Source organism: Rattus norvegicus, chromosome 11, assembly GCF_036323735.1.
Source record: "Rattus norvegicus strain BN/NHsdMcwi chromosome 11, GRCr8, whole genome shotgun sequence".
NCBI lineage: Eukaryota > Metazoa > Chordata > Mammalia > Rodentia > Muridae > Rattus > Rattus norvegicus.
In genome coordinates, this window is record NC_086029.1 from 42,231,152 (window position 1) to 42,246,317 (window position 15,166).

General features: G+C 44.2%; 1 protein-coding gene across 2 annotated transcripts in view; it reads right to left on the minus strand.

Annotated features, from left to right (window-relative positions):
• The window catches only part of LOC108352304 (uncharacterized), a 300,039-nt gene that overhangs the window by 104,397 nt on the left and 180,476 nt on the right, over positions 1 to 15,166 (minus strand). The gene's annotated exons all lie outside the window — the stretch shown is intronic.

Sequence of the window (15,166 nt, forward strand, 5' to 3'; positions counted from 1 at the left end):
ACAGACAGACAGACAGACAGACAGATTGTTTCTCCAATGGAGTCACACTGAGTATACAAACTATATACTTAAGGGCAAGCCCCATGCTCAGCAATAGAGGTCAATGGTATTTTTGGAGGTTTTTGTGTCTCATGCTCTATCTGGGCATGTTTTACCTTATTGGTCTTTTGCTTATGTATCATGGCTTCTAATTTAGTGTTTTTATGCTGGGGGAGGGTATTTGTGTGTGTGTGTGTGTGTGTGTGTGTGTGTGTGTGTGTGTGGCAGGGGGTGTCTCATGATTTTTATTTTGTTTTGTGATTTATTTTGTTTTATTATCCTTTGTTTGTATGATACTTTTATTTGCCAGTTTGTTTTCTAAAGAGAAAGAGAGAGAAGGCATAGAGTTGGAAAGTAGGGAAGTGAGGAGAATCTGGGAGGAGATGAAATGGGAAAACTATGGCTAGAATACATTGTATGAAGGACGAGAATTCTATGGACTCTACATCAGATAATACAGGAAACTTGAGGTGTTTTGAGTACGCAAGGGCAGTAGTAACTAAAACTGACCTGTGACTATTGGGTAGTTCCTTCTGCCAGATAACTGAAGCCTGCAATTTAGATATAGTGCCACAAGATGGCAGGAGCATTTTGCTTAGAGAGTCTGCCCTCAGGGGTTAGGGTTCTCTGACAGAAACAGGCGAAGTTTCCTATGTAGGCAATCCAGGATTCCAGGAGCTCTTCTTCCAACCAGTGTTATGAGATTTTGGAAGTAATTGCTCTTAAAACCTCAGATGATTTTCATGAATAAAACCATTCTCATGAGCTCAGGGTCAATCTTTGCAGGGGCGTTAAGCAAGCATCCTTGCTTGGCTACTGCGTGAGACTGCCCTGAGCTGTGTTTCCCCCAGGGGAAAGAATGTTACAAGTGTGTTGCGTGTATCCTGGTTCCTTCAACTCAGGGTAATAAGGTTTAAAAAAGAAAATGCAGATTCCTCATTTGTCTTTCTCATTCCGTCTGCTCTCTGCCTCCTGTCTGATTGGAAATGGAGGGTGAACTAATGACACTCCAGGTATCTCCCCAGAGAAAAATCCCCCTCAATGGACTATTTATGTTAATCCAAGTCAAAAGAAAACGGTTCATTTTCTCTCCTCTCTACTTGTTTTCCTGAGTCCTTTTAGACTTTCCTGGGACAAGATCTCAGCCAAATATTTTATTATTATTCAGTATTTATTTTTTATTCTAAATATGAGTAATAATGAATACTCATTAGGAGCTCATAAGCTCTGCTCTACACACTACCTATGACGTTTATCTATATATTTTCCAAATAGAATGCTAAATGATAAAGAGATGAGATGTGCTGTGCACTCTTCCAAGCACTTGACAAACACTAATTTAATTTTCACAATGATCCTATGATGTGAGTATTGTGGTATTTTATATGAAAATGGCTCCCAGAAAAGGTGAAGAAAATTGCCTGAGGTGACCTACTTACCACTCAGCAGAATCAATCTGCAAACCCACGTAACTTCTCCAAGCATTATCCCAGTGGCTTCCCTATGCATCTGTGATGTCATTAAATCCTTTAAAAGGGCAGCTTGTGAAGCATGTCAGATACGCAATCCATCCTGCTGTTTTTCTTGACCCTGCCAGCCAGGAAGGCTCATTTTGGCTGCAGGAGCAAGCTATTCCGAAGTGTCATGCTTTGAAAGACCTAAACAACTTCATATCCACCTCACTCTCATTTCTTGGGCTGGTGAACAGAGCTGGTGCACACTTACGACCCAGAGACTTAAGGAGTAGAGCTCTCATGACCTGAACTATCACAGGCAGGGAACACCGCCACAGACAGCACTAGTTAGTGCCTGGAGAGCTTCTGCAGCCATCAAGACTCTGACCTCTTCTCAGAGTTCATGTTAGGAAGTACGACTCTACTTCATACCTGGCAGGAGATAGTTTATGTCCCTTACACACACTAAACAACCCAGACAGACTTTAAAAGAAGGGATATATACCACCACTGCACTGTACCATACAAACAACACAGTCACGATGTGAGCCCAGGAAGTGTAGGCTTTAAAGCAGCACGAACTTCCACCAAAGCCCATTATGCTCCCTTCTGCCTGGGAACGGAAGGTCCCGCTCAGTAGAAGGAATTGTGTTTGACCCCAAGTCTCGCTGATGCCTGCATGCTCTTGAGACAGACAACCTGTTCCAGTGTAGAGGTCACACACAACACTCACAGGAAAATAGCTAGCCTTTGGCCAAGCCCCTCCAACAAAGGTCACACCTGACGCAGTAGAGCGTAGCTCCTTCATTTTCTTTAGCAACCACACCTCAGTGAGGAGGCTATTTGACTCACCCATCGGAGCAACAGCCTAGACTCCAGAAAAGGCCACTGAAGAATTCATAAACCTCGATGAGATCACTGCCGCTCAGAAACTGTGCGGACCCACCTGCAACCACAACAGCGTGCCCCACACAAGCAACATCTTAACACACAACCTCGTTAGACGTCTCTCCCTAGAAAAGCAGCTCTGTAAAATCGCAGAGACAGTGTGAACACAGGAGAAATGTGGAAGCATGGAAACGTGGCGTCACCAAAGAACACACCAAAAGATGTGGGAAAGGGTGGAGAGAATCCCTAAATCCCATGCTGTAAAGTCAGCACCACTTTGAGGGGCCGGGAAGGACTGGCCGCTGGGTGCTAAGCTGCAGACAAGCAGAGAAAATTGTGGTAGTGCTCTTGGTCCTGCCCAGGCTGGACCCCCAGTGAATGGGATTCTTGCGGGGAGGGTGGTAATGGGGGGAAGATGGTGAGGGGAACACCCATATAGAAGGGGAAGGGGAGCGGTTAGGGGGATGTTGACCTGGAAACGAGGAAAGGGAATAACATTTGAAATGTAAATAAGAAATACCCAATTTAATAAAGATGAAAAAAAGCTAACAATGGTCAGCCACAAGATTTTGTGCATTTCAGAATTCCCAGAAAAGAGGCTTCCAAGTGCTCTCTTCCTCTCTTCCACGGAGAGCTGATGGATTCGAGAGATGCTAAATATGCTAATTACCCCAATTTAATCACTAAACCGTGTATACACGTAAGTTAATGTTCACATTGTACGTCAAGAATGGGTGCTGTCATTACATGTCAATAACAGTATATCTTAAACATACGTTAATATTGGTTTTGAAAACATGTTCTAAAAGATCATATTCTTAAATGTAATGAGGGGAAATGTAAAAATGTTTTAGAACTCACATGAGTTGAAGAGACTTTTAAATACATAGATTGGATGTCTTAGACTGAGAAATCTGATCAGCTGTTATTTCAGACCGCCCAGTAGGTTTTTTCCCCCTTTGTTCTTCTACAAGCAATCACTGATGTAACTGAGGGGAAGCTTGTCATGTTAGTCTTTCAAAGAAAACCCTTAATTATCACTGGAAAAAAATAAGAATTTATTTAGAGCATTGTTTTTATTTGCTTATTTATACACATATGTCATTTAAAGAAAAATTGATAAACAGTATCTAAGGAAGAAAGGAGGCTGGAAAGGATTGAGGTTGTCATTTATGTTCTGCCCCTTGTCATTTTTTAGTGACTATCTGTATAGGGCATCGGGGTACCACACCACCTCTCCTATCCTTTCTGATCTATATAGCTGCACATACAGGAATCCTCTTGCTGTAAATTCTAAGCTGCTTCAAGCAGGTACAAAGCTGTAACCCTCACCACCTCCCTCCTTGAGCAACAGTTATCACCTCCCTGAGGAGTCTAGGTGGTGCTTGACTGGGTAATCGAGGCAGGAGGCCAGACAGGTCCCACAGATAAACCCTTAACCAAAGCCCATGACGGCACAGCATCTTGAGGAATGAGCCTACGGAACCTGGCCCACGGCTTTGCTGTGCTCAGCATGCTCATATATCGTCATCTGAAATCCCGATCCTCCTGCTTGCTTCTCCTTTTGCCTTGTCCCTGCTCCTAAAGACATGGTCACAAGCAACCCTTTCTCTGAGACCTCACTTTCTGGAAACCCAGACCAGACTACCATCTCAGACGTTGTTTGATAATATCTCTGTCGAAATGTAAGTCACGTGAAACAGCTTGCTGTGAGGATGCATCTCCTCGTAATGCCGGAGGCTACATCCACAGCATCTCACCAATCAGACTACCTAAGCATGATCTGGACAAGGGTGGCGTCAATGGCCATGCCAAGTGGAAAGCTCAGGAGGTCTCAGCCCTATGCAAAGAACTACAGGCAACTAAGGAATGCCAAGAGCAGGAGAAAGCATCTTCCCAGGCAAGAGCACACTGACAGGTTATGCAGTATTGAATGTTACGTGTGAGTAAGGTTATTCAGACTGTACAGGTTGTATATTAGTAATACACATATGCACACATCAACACAGCTAACAACACATTTTTTTACAAGAAGAAGCTATGAACTTGAAAGGGAGTAAGGAAGGTTTTATGTGAGGCTTTGGATAGAGTAAAGAAAAGGTAGATATTATGTAACTATTATTAATAGAAAAATAAGATTATGTGTGTAGGTGTGGGTGTGGTGTGTGTGTGTGTGTGTGTGTGTGTGTGTGTGTGTGTGTGTGTGTGTGTGTTCCCTTAAGAAATATACTTCTTTGAGCTTTAGTGTGTTAAGGGTTGAATAGCTATCACTTTGATCAACCCAAAAGGGTGGTGATATTCATTTCCCATTCTCCACCATTAAGCTATGGATTTCCCCCAATCTGGAAATTTAGCACTGGCGGAACCACATAGTCTGAGGCCTGCCACGCCTGGCTTCTCTCCCCTCAGCTCTCTGTGCTGTAGCTCTTATCAGTAACTCATCCCTTTTATTTCCAAACGGCACCCCACCGCACATCTGCTCATTGGTTCATTAGTCAACAGACGTGTAGTTTATCTATACAGTGGGGCTAGCAGTCCCGATAGTGTGAGCATTCGTGTACAAATGAGTTTGAACATGTGAAAACTCAGCCTCTTCCTTTTCCTCCTTTTCTGGATAGCCTGTCACGTTTCAGTAAATAGCAGGCACCTTACTTCTTGAAGCGGAACTTAATTTTCTTCTTCATCGTGATTTCCTCATCTAGCCTGTCACCAGGCCTAGTCAGTTATACCTCAAAAAATATATTTCAATTCCAGCAGCTTCTTCCGTCCCCACTGTCGCCACATGTTCAGACCCCAGCACCCCTATTCTGGACTCTGGGCCACAGCCAGCCACTGCTCTCCTCTTCTGTCCTCACTTCTCTGTAGGATTCTTCTGCCACTGCAACCTTTCCAAGATAAACTACTTCACCTCACCTAAAAAGCTTTCGGTGACTTCCTGTTCTTAGAGGAAATGAAGGTTAAACGCCATGATCGGTTTCCGGGCTCACTTCTCGTTACTCGTTTCTCCTTTCTCACATTAGAGCCAGGATGCTCCCCTCTGTCCTTCATCCACACAAAAGGCATCGTCCCTGTTAGTCTCCACCCTTGTAGGTCCACCTGCATCTTGTGCTTTCGCCAGTGAAACAGCAGACGGCAAGTAATACGGAGACCAGCAGCCAGCCACAGTGCAGAAAACAAGAGTCCGTGAAGTGCTTGGCTCTAAATGGAACGTCTATATTGCATTCTGCCCCTCAAGACTCAGGGATCTTTACAGAAGAGCAGCAGAAAGATTGCCAAGAACCAGAGGAAGTGGATATCTATCACAAAACAATATTTGTGGGACACGATAACACAGTTGCACATATCAGCTCATAATGGTGGGGACTGTATGCATGAAGCTCACACAACCTAACGTCATGATGGGTCTGAGAAGGATGGAGAGCGTCCACTGAATGCCACAAGGTGTTGATGTCTAATGGAGGAGGAGGAAGAAGAAGAGGAAGAGGAGGAGGAGGAGGAAAGGAAAAGGGGAATGGAAGGGAGAGGGGGAAGGAAGCAGAGGGGAAGGGGGAGTAGGGAGAAATTTCATCCCTGGTGAAAAAAAAAATCAGTCAATGATGTACTAGACCGCAGGGTCCTGAACTCTGCCAGCAATGGACTTGGTCATGGATGAGACTGAGTCCATAGCCTCAGGAGATGCCCTGCTGCAGAGTACAGATCAGAGAGCAAAGTGGTTCCCAGGATCTTGACCCCATAGAAACTGAGATAATAAATGGGTGCTATTTTTACACTTCTAAATGATACTGGTTACTCAGTAATTAAGTAATCTGGTACACACACAAACACACACACACACACACACACACACACACACACACCTCTAATCCATTATTTTTTTCATCATCAATTTCTTTATTTATTCACTTTGCATCCCAATTGCAGCCCTCACCCCCCCTTTCCTCTCAGTTCCACCCTCACAAACCCCTCTCCCCATCTCCTCGTCTACTCAGAGAGGGGAGCCTCCGGCCATGGGTACCACCCCACCCTGGCACATCAAGTCTCAGCAGGCTAAGTGCATCCTCTCCCACTGAGGCCAGACGAGGAAGCCCAGGTGATCCAGTCATTTTAAAACATTATCTCAAATCCATTCAAGCGTATCCTCTCTGTTAATGCCAGCCACCAAAGCACATCGCAGGAAGGCTCCATACTCCCTTTGCCTGAATTTAAAAGATGTTAATCTACATATCGCTCTGCACAAGAAGGGGAGTGCCAGTCAGCTCCACAAAGTGTTCCAAAGCAAGTGACTTCCCTCTGCCTTGTTACTCTCCAAAGACCCTCGTCCTCCTGCGCATGCTCAGTCTGTACTTTCTTCCACGGCGGCTGCACTTCTGTTCTCCACCGAAGTAAAGCCTCTCTTATTTTTGCAAGGTTGTTATGATTTACTCCTTTTTAAAGATGTCCTCTTTTTCTATCATTTCTAGGCATGTGGGAAAGGAGGAGGAAGTGGGCGCCTGTATTTAGCTTGTCATTTTGATACACTGTCCTTTTCCAGGCAATTTTCAAAATATTATGCTGCCTCCCCCCAAAATCCATTTATAGACTTTTTTTTTCCTGTAACTAAAGTCTGGCAGGGACTTTTTTATAGTAGTTCTTGTAAGCACTCTGTGCCATTATAAATTATATTTATGAAGAGCAAATGACGGCACTGCCAGACGTTCACACTATAAGTTAAAACTCAGTATAAACCCGATGTGGAGTCTTTGTCCTCCTTGAAGTAAAGCATTGAGCTGTGTGAGTAAATGATGTCATTTGAAGCTGGAGAAGAGGCTGAGACACAGCATGGAGATTTAGACAGACAAAGTGAACGGGAGGAAGATGGGAGGCACCAGACACGGAGGGACCCTGAGAAACCTAGAAGGTTCCTGAACTAAGGCACAAGCGAGCTCATTCTTTTATTTTTTTTAAATATAATATTTTTATTGGTTATTTGGAAACTTCTCATGATGCACCTGGATCACATTTTTAAAAAATGAAAAGAAAGAAAAGGAAAAAGTCACGTTTAATTTGTGTTGCCTATATATTCACTGAGCAAGGACAAACTCCCGGTGGGTATCCCTGAAAGAAAACTTAGTCCTTCCTCACCCCGACCCCGATGCCTGCCAGAAGCCATCATCTGTGAGGAGCTACCTGTGAGGAGCTACACTTCGGCATCCCTGTCAGTTTCTAAGGTGATCAGAAAGCAGCTGAGAGAAGTGACCAAAGGAATGTCAGAAGGGGGAGGGGAAGCCACAAAGAAAAAGATCTGGAGAAAAGCACCCAATATGTGGCCTTGGAGACTTTGATATTATTATTACCCAGAATGTGGTAGATTCTAATAATTATTTTGATACATTAGTAAAATAGTGCTAACTGATTAATAAAATTCAACATTCTCTGTTTTAGTAACAGCCAAACATACAGTACAGACCATGTACTACTCCTGGACGGGACTCTGCTGCCCTCTGTAGGTCATCACCATCACCTGCAAGACCAGGCAAGAGAATAGCGGCCTTGGTGGATGATCTTGCTTGAGCCTTTGACGACTCTGTTCCTCAGGGAACATGTAGACAGAGGCCAATGGAGTGACCCCAGAAAAATGTAGCTAAAAGAACGGAGACAATTTTATTAATCACTTCCGATTCAACACAGCTATGTTTCTTGTGAGAGCAGACTGTCCCAGAACAATTATCACAATTATGCTGTCTCTCACTGAGCCTTCTGTCTGAGCTGTCCTAGGTTTTATCAGTGGAGAACACAGTGTGGAGCTTTGAGAGAAACCTGGAGACGTCTGTTGGCTCAGTTAAGTCCAAGAATATATTTCCCCAGTTTCTCAAGGAAAGAAACTTCATGTTGTTGCCTAGATTGTCAATGTCTTTATTGCTACTCCTGCTGCTGCTCCTGTCACTAAAAAACAGGTCATCAAGGATCCTCAACATAAGGAAACAATAGGACCTAACCTGAATTTGTTTATTTTGAAATCCAATGCATGGTCTCTCACCTCCAATTCAGAAGACTGTTCTGTCTGTATACAGATGTTATGTCCAGAACATTCAGTAGTTTTCCTCTCTCATATCTCTCTCTCTCTCTCTCTCTCTCTCTCTCTCTCTCTCTCTCTCTCTCTCTCAATTTTGGAGAGAATTCAAATATTAGCACTGAACAAGTAAACATCTTACCTGGAGAGTCATTTTTTTAAATTGCTATTAAAAGTCCCAGTCTCATTCAAAAGAAGAATACTTATTAAATGTATTCCTTCTTAGTGAGCATCTTGGTCAGGGTTTTTAATTCCTGCACAAAACATCATGAACAAGAAGCAAGTTGGGGAGGAAAGGGTTTATTCAGCTTACACTTCCACATTGCTGTTCATCACCAAAGAAAGTCAGGACTGGAACTCAAGCAGGTCAGGAAGCAGGAGCTGAAGCAGAGGCCATGGAGGGATGTTACTTACTGACTTGCTTCCCCTGGCTTGCTCAGCTTGCTTTCTTATAGAACCCAAGACCACCAGCCCAGGGATGGCATCACCCACAATGGGCTGGGTCCTCCCTACCTTGATCACTAATTGAGAAAATGCCTTACAGCTGGGTCTCATGGAGGCATTTCCTCAAGGGAGACTCCTTTCTCTGTAGTAACTCCAGCTTTTGTCAAGTTGACACAGAACCAGCCGGTACAGTGAACATCATTATGTGTACAGCATTTCTGTCATTTTCCTAGTCACTGGTAAAACTGTGAGGTTGGAGATGAGGGAAGTGGATATGAGTTCTGCTGATATCCACTATACAATGTGTCATTGGGGAGAAACAGCATAGTTCTGGGCACCGAGTGAGGTGGCTAGGAGTCGGATCAGAGATCTGACACTCATAGAAATCATTTTGAGACACTCTGGGGAAGGGGCCTGAGGGGGAGCACAATGTAACTAAATGTACAGTGAAGGGAGCACTGAGGAACAAACAGCAGCACTGGTGAGAAACACCGACAAGTGTTACCTTTACAATATCCTCAGTAGCTGATGAACAAGCCCATAGAGAAACAAGGTACCAGGCTCAACTGGAGAACCAACTCATCTTCCCAAGTTGGCCAAAAGCAGAGTTGTCAACAAGAGAACCACACTTTTAGCTTGCCCTAGGCAAGTTGCGTGTGTGCTTTCCAGATGCAGATTATTTTCAAAGTTTAGGAGTACATGTGTATGGTGAAGAGGGAGAATAAAAGTGCTCCTACGGGAAGAGTGAGTGTTGGCTAGTTTTATTTTGAAAGTAAAGAGTGTCTGTCTGAAAGCTTGGGTCTTTCTTGAGAAGCTGTGAAATTCAAAATTACTCCCTTAAGTCAAGACATAGAAACTCTCACTTACCAATAGTTCAGTGGGTGAGACTAGTGAATAAAAGTAAAAATGTTATAACTGTGGCTATGACTCAAGATCAAACGCCCCTAGCGTCTCCAATTAACATAAACGATAGTGTTCCTTCAGACCAGTAATGCCTGCTATTTTATTTCAAACAGTTCCAGAGTCAAAAATAGACAGGTCTGATTGACAGGAGATTAATAATCTTATACTTTATACGATAACAATAAAAATAAAAGGTATTTTATTGAGTACTTAATACAGAGCAAATCACAGACCCAACCCTCTCTAAGGCCATTTGACTGGGTGTTAAGTATGCTGGAGGCATAGCTCACCTGGTGAAGAGTTTACCTTGTAAACACAAAGACAGAATTCAATGCCCAGAACCCATGGAAAAAGTCTTGCATGGTAATGCATACTTATAATCCCAGTGTTAAGGAAGTGGAGAGGGAAGGATCTGAAGGCCTACTGGTCAGCCATTCTAGTCTAATAGCTATGGCCTAAGATGAGGAGAAATTGTCTCGAAAGAGGGAGACAATACGCCCGAGATGAACAGGACCTTTTCCTCTGACATTCACAAGCACACATGAACACACACACATGCACACACAGACGACACCCACACATACCCACATGTGCATGCATTAAAAAGTGTTAACTTCATTTTAGGGCTGATTGTTGGCACAGTTCGTTCTTCTCATCTTTAAACGGTCAAGACTGCATGGAAGCTTTTGGACCGCTTGATTGACAGTTGGCAGCCTCTTCTGCTGACTCACTGTAGCAAATGTTGTCTTAGAGAGTAGCCATTGAAGGAGTTCCAGAGGGCTACCAGGAATGGTCATTTCTGGCTGCCAAGGAATCACAAAGTGGAGTTAAGAGGCTCCTAACACTCAAAGATTAGAAGTTATAAGACGACCACTTGGCACCCAAAGTCCAGCAGAGCAATAAGCCTCTCACTTTGAGAGCACAGAGCCATAAGTTTCTGATTTTAAAAGCCTAGAACTATGAATTGCTGCTTACCACAGCCTCTAACTGTAAGTCTTTAAGCCTGGAGCTATAAGTCTACAAGCATGAAGCTATAAGTTCTTAAGCCTGGAGCTATAAGTCTATAAGCCTGGATATGAAAGTCTTTAAACCTGGAACTGTAAGTCTATGGAGTTGAAAGTCAAGTTACTCAGCCTCTGGCATTTAAGAGCACAGTATTACCAATACCAAGGTAGCTAACCTCACGTGTTCTTGATTTCCACTCAAATGGAGGAAAAGAATCCATCTGTGACAACACACCTGACACTCCTCTAAGGACTCTGGATATATTCTTTGTTGTAATCTTTGCAAATCAGTGTGAGGTGCTTACTGTTGATTCCACGTTTCGGCTGAGGGGACTGAGGTGGAGTAACTCACAGATGGTGAGCACAACCCTTGAGTAGAGAGGCAGGAGTAGAACACAGGCAGTCTGAATGAATAGCTAAGTCTGCCAGCATCAGTAAACAGAGGATAAGGCTTGAGTCAGGTCACATGAACTGGCAGCTACCTTGCTATTACAATTTCTTTGTTTCTTCCTTCCTTCCTTCCTTCCTTCCTTCCTTCCTTCCTTTCTTCCTCCCTTCCTTTCTTTTTTTCTTTCCTTTGTAGCAAACACTACTTCAGAAAGAAGACAGCAGTACGTGGTGAATCCCCAAGGCTGAGACTCAGAAACAAATCAAGGACATAAGGAGAGCTGAGGTGCTGACCTCTGTCAAATTAAAGTGGTAGACTGTGGTATGAGGGGCAACTGCGTTGTCAGTCAAGCATGGTGGCCAAAGGAAGCTAGACTCCACCTGTGGTGTAACTTTGACTGTAGAAGTTGCTGTTTAACGCTGTGAATTACTAATTTGTCCATAGCCAAAAGGCAAAATGGCCCCACTCTGCTAATGGCAATTTTCAAATCTAGCAGAATTGCAAGTGCATTAACGTTTTGAATGCATTATGTTTTGACTTAGAGGTTTCCAGCTAAATGGCATACCAAAGAGGTGAGGGCGGGAATTAGAGCAGATGGATACACAAAGCTCTCCACTACATTGCTGTGTGGGGAGACAGAAAATCCAGCCCTCCCACTCATCTGTAAGTGTGCAGCTATGATGTTCTACATGGAGCCAACAATGAAATTGAATAAATGAAGCTCTCTGTGTAATAACAGAGAGTTACATCCAGAATTATCTCCATGAAAAGGCATATTATAGTGGGTGATCACACGTTACTACGTTTTGATTTTGAAGTGAGAATGGCAGCCCATATTTCCCTACAGTTTTTAAAAGAAACAGTAGAACGGCAAATCAAAAACCAGTCATAAGGACCAAGAACACGGAGAAGAGTGTGCCTCATTTTCTGTGTTTATTTTGGAATCATATAATATTATTTAAGGTTAAAAAAAAAGTTCAATCTGAAGAGGAAAGCCCTGGTCTGTAGAACAGTGGTCAGCAAAGGTTCAGAGGAGGCTCAGAGTGAAAGGAAAAAGTTTAAAATTGCCCCCTAGACAAAAGTTGAAGCCAAAAGCGGGCCCTGGAACTGCCTGTTCCAGAAACTAGCTGATCACAGAAAGAGTAATTGCACCAGCTGGTTCAGCCACTTTGTTCCAGAAACTAGCTAACCATAATAGCAGCTGACCATAATAGCAGCTGACCATAGTAGCAGGAACTGGTTAATCATAAAATAGGAGGTTCTTCCTTGTGATTTGGTTGGTTTTTCCTTTAAATACCCCTTCTTCCAACCATTCAAGGTCAAGCTCCTCTACCCCTGCATGGAATACGAGTCTCGACCCCAGTGCACTGGTTTCTGTCGTCCCTATCAATAAACCTCTTGTTGATTGCATCAAGATCGGTCTCTCGTGAGTTCTTGGGGGGAGGGGGGGTTGCATCAATCCGAGACTTGAGTGAGGGTCTCCCTGCTCTGGAGGTCTTTCATTTGGGGGCTCGTCCGGGGTAGGCGACCACCCTCGTCTCTGGAGATTCACTTGGAGGTGAGATATTGTCTGTGTCTTTGTGTTTCTGTGCCGGCTGAACTCTGGGTCTGTATTTGCTCACAAATTCTGGTTTTGCAGTCGCTCTCGGTCTCAGGTAGAGACAGAGACTTGTGTCTCAGGAAGAGACGAAGTGTGAGTATTGGTAGACGTGCCAGGGGCTCACCGACTGCGTCACCCTGGGAGACATCCGGCACATCTGTAGGGACCCCAGGGACGCCTGGGAGATTCCCATCTGGGTGCTGGTGAGGATTCGGTGATTCTCCTGGAGTTGGAGAAAAGACCCACCCTCCCAGCGGTCCAGGTGCTGGTGAAGACACAGTAGTTCTCCTGGACTGTAGAAGTGAAATGTCCTCCGGCCGTCTGTTTTTCCAGAGTGGTCTTGCCTGTCTAGGTGGAGACGGGTGTCTGTTAGTCTTTGTCTGTGTGTCTTAGGTCTCTGTTTTGTGTTACTTGTGACTTTGACGATGGGACAGACCGTGACGACCCCTCTGAGTTTGACCCTGGACCACTGGACTGAAGTTAGATCTGTTAGTTTGTCTCTTTGTTTTCTGTGTTTGTGTCTTGGGTTATTTGTGATGATGGGACAGACTGTGATGAGTCCTCTGAGTTTGACTTTAGACCATTGGACTGAAGGTAAGACTAGAGCACACAACCTGTCAGTTAAGATTAAGAAAGGACTGTGGCAGATTTTTTTCTCCTCGGAGTGGCCGGTGTTTGATGTCAGCAGGCCTTCAGAGGGCACCTTTGACTTAATCATTATTTTTGATCTGCTCCCCTTGGGAAGGAGGGGTGATGTGGAATCTGCTACCCCCTTCATCTGTCTGTGGTGAGCTCACAGAAGCTCCCATCTGAATCAGTTCAATTTGTGAAGATCTCACAGCGACCGCTTGTTTTTTGTTTTTGTACACACTTCTGTTTTTGTCTGTTAATCTTTTGATTGTCTTTCTGTGTGACTGAATGCTATTTGTCCTCTTCAGTGGACCTCTATTTTCTGGACTTTCTTCTTGTTTTTCACCATCCCACTTGAGATGCTTGTTAGTAGCTGTTACATGGATGGAAGGCCCTCACTTCTGCCTATTGACTTCAATACGCCTGATGGTAGGGAGTGCCTGGTCTACCACCAGGCTCCAATGGTGGGTCTCTGAGGGGCTGAAAAACGCCCCACCAATTTGGCTAAGGTAAGGAAAGATATGAAGAGAAAGTTGCAGAAACTTGAAGGGTTAAGCTAAATCGCTGAGAGAGTTAGTGTAAGTTGTAGAGAAAGTGACGTTAGAGAGACTGAGGAAGAGAAGCAGGAAAGAGAAAAAGGGAAGAGAGAGAGGATTGGCAGATCGTAAGCAAGAAAGAAACTTGACTAGAATACTGGCTGAGGTAGTAGGAGACAGAGATAGAGAGAGGGCAGGATCTAGACAGACAGGGAACCTGGGCAATAGAAGACCAAGACCGAATGGGAGCAGAGAGATGCAGAGACAGCCATTGGAGAAAGATTAGTATGCATATTGCAAAGAAAAAGACATTGGGCCCGAGATTGCCCAAAGAAGAAAGGCAGGACCCCTAGGTCCTGGCTCTTAAAGATGATTAGGGGAGACGGGGCTCGGATCCCCCCACCCTGAGCCTAGGGTAACCCTAAATGTGGAGGGGACCCCTATAGACTTTCTGGTGGATACAGGAGCAGAGTATTCAGTTCTAAAACAATCATTGGGAAATAAAAGACAAAAAGACCTTAGTTGTGGGGCTAAGAATCAGCTGTGATTAACGAGATACCAGAACTACTAAAGAGAACCTTTGCATTACTAAAACGATTGATGTTGGTCAGCTGGAGCTAAGAAATTAGTGGTGATTAAGAAGAGACCAGCATCTTTGAGAAATCTTCTGGGAAGTGTTTTCTGAGAGCACAAAGAGGCTGTGTTCCAGAGATAGCCAAGGTTGTACCTTGTGCTGTGGCTGGATTTGATAATGTGTAAGAGTCACCCAGGTGGTACTGGTTTTGAAGGAATGAAGAGCAGCTGAGGATTGGCTTTGTGAGAGGCCATGGAAGGTCATGTGTTAAGGTGCAGCCTCAGTTGCAATTGATGGCCTAGGACTGAAGGGGTCATGCAAAGGAGTTGAGGCTTGGCACCATGAAGAGAGCCTGTGAGAGGCTATTGGTAAAGCCTAGTTGCAGCAGAAGAGAGCATTTTGGAGGTGCCAGTACCATGAGATGACCAGCAAGAGCAGCAGCAGCAGCAGTGGAGTACAGGCATGTGGAACCTAGAAAATAAGGTGTGTGCTACAAAGGGCAGAGCTGGAGAAGTGACCTAAGTCCTTGGAGGAGCCTAGAAGATTGTAAATGGATCCCAGACGTTGGACAATTAGAGTTTGATTTTGCTTTGGGTTGTATTGTGATGATTGAGGTTTTGGTTAGCTAGACTGGTCTTCAGCCAAGGGTATACAAGT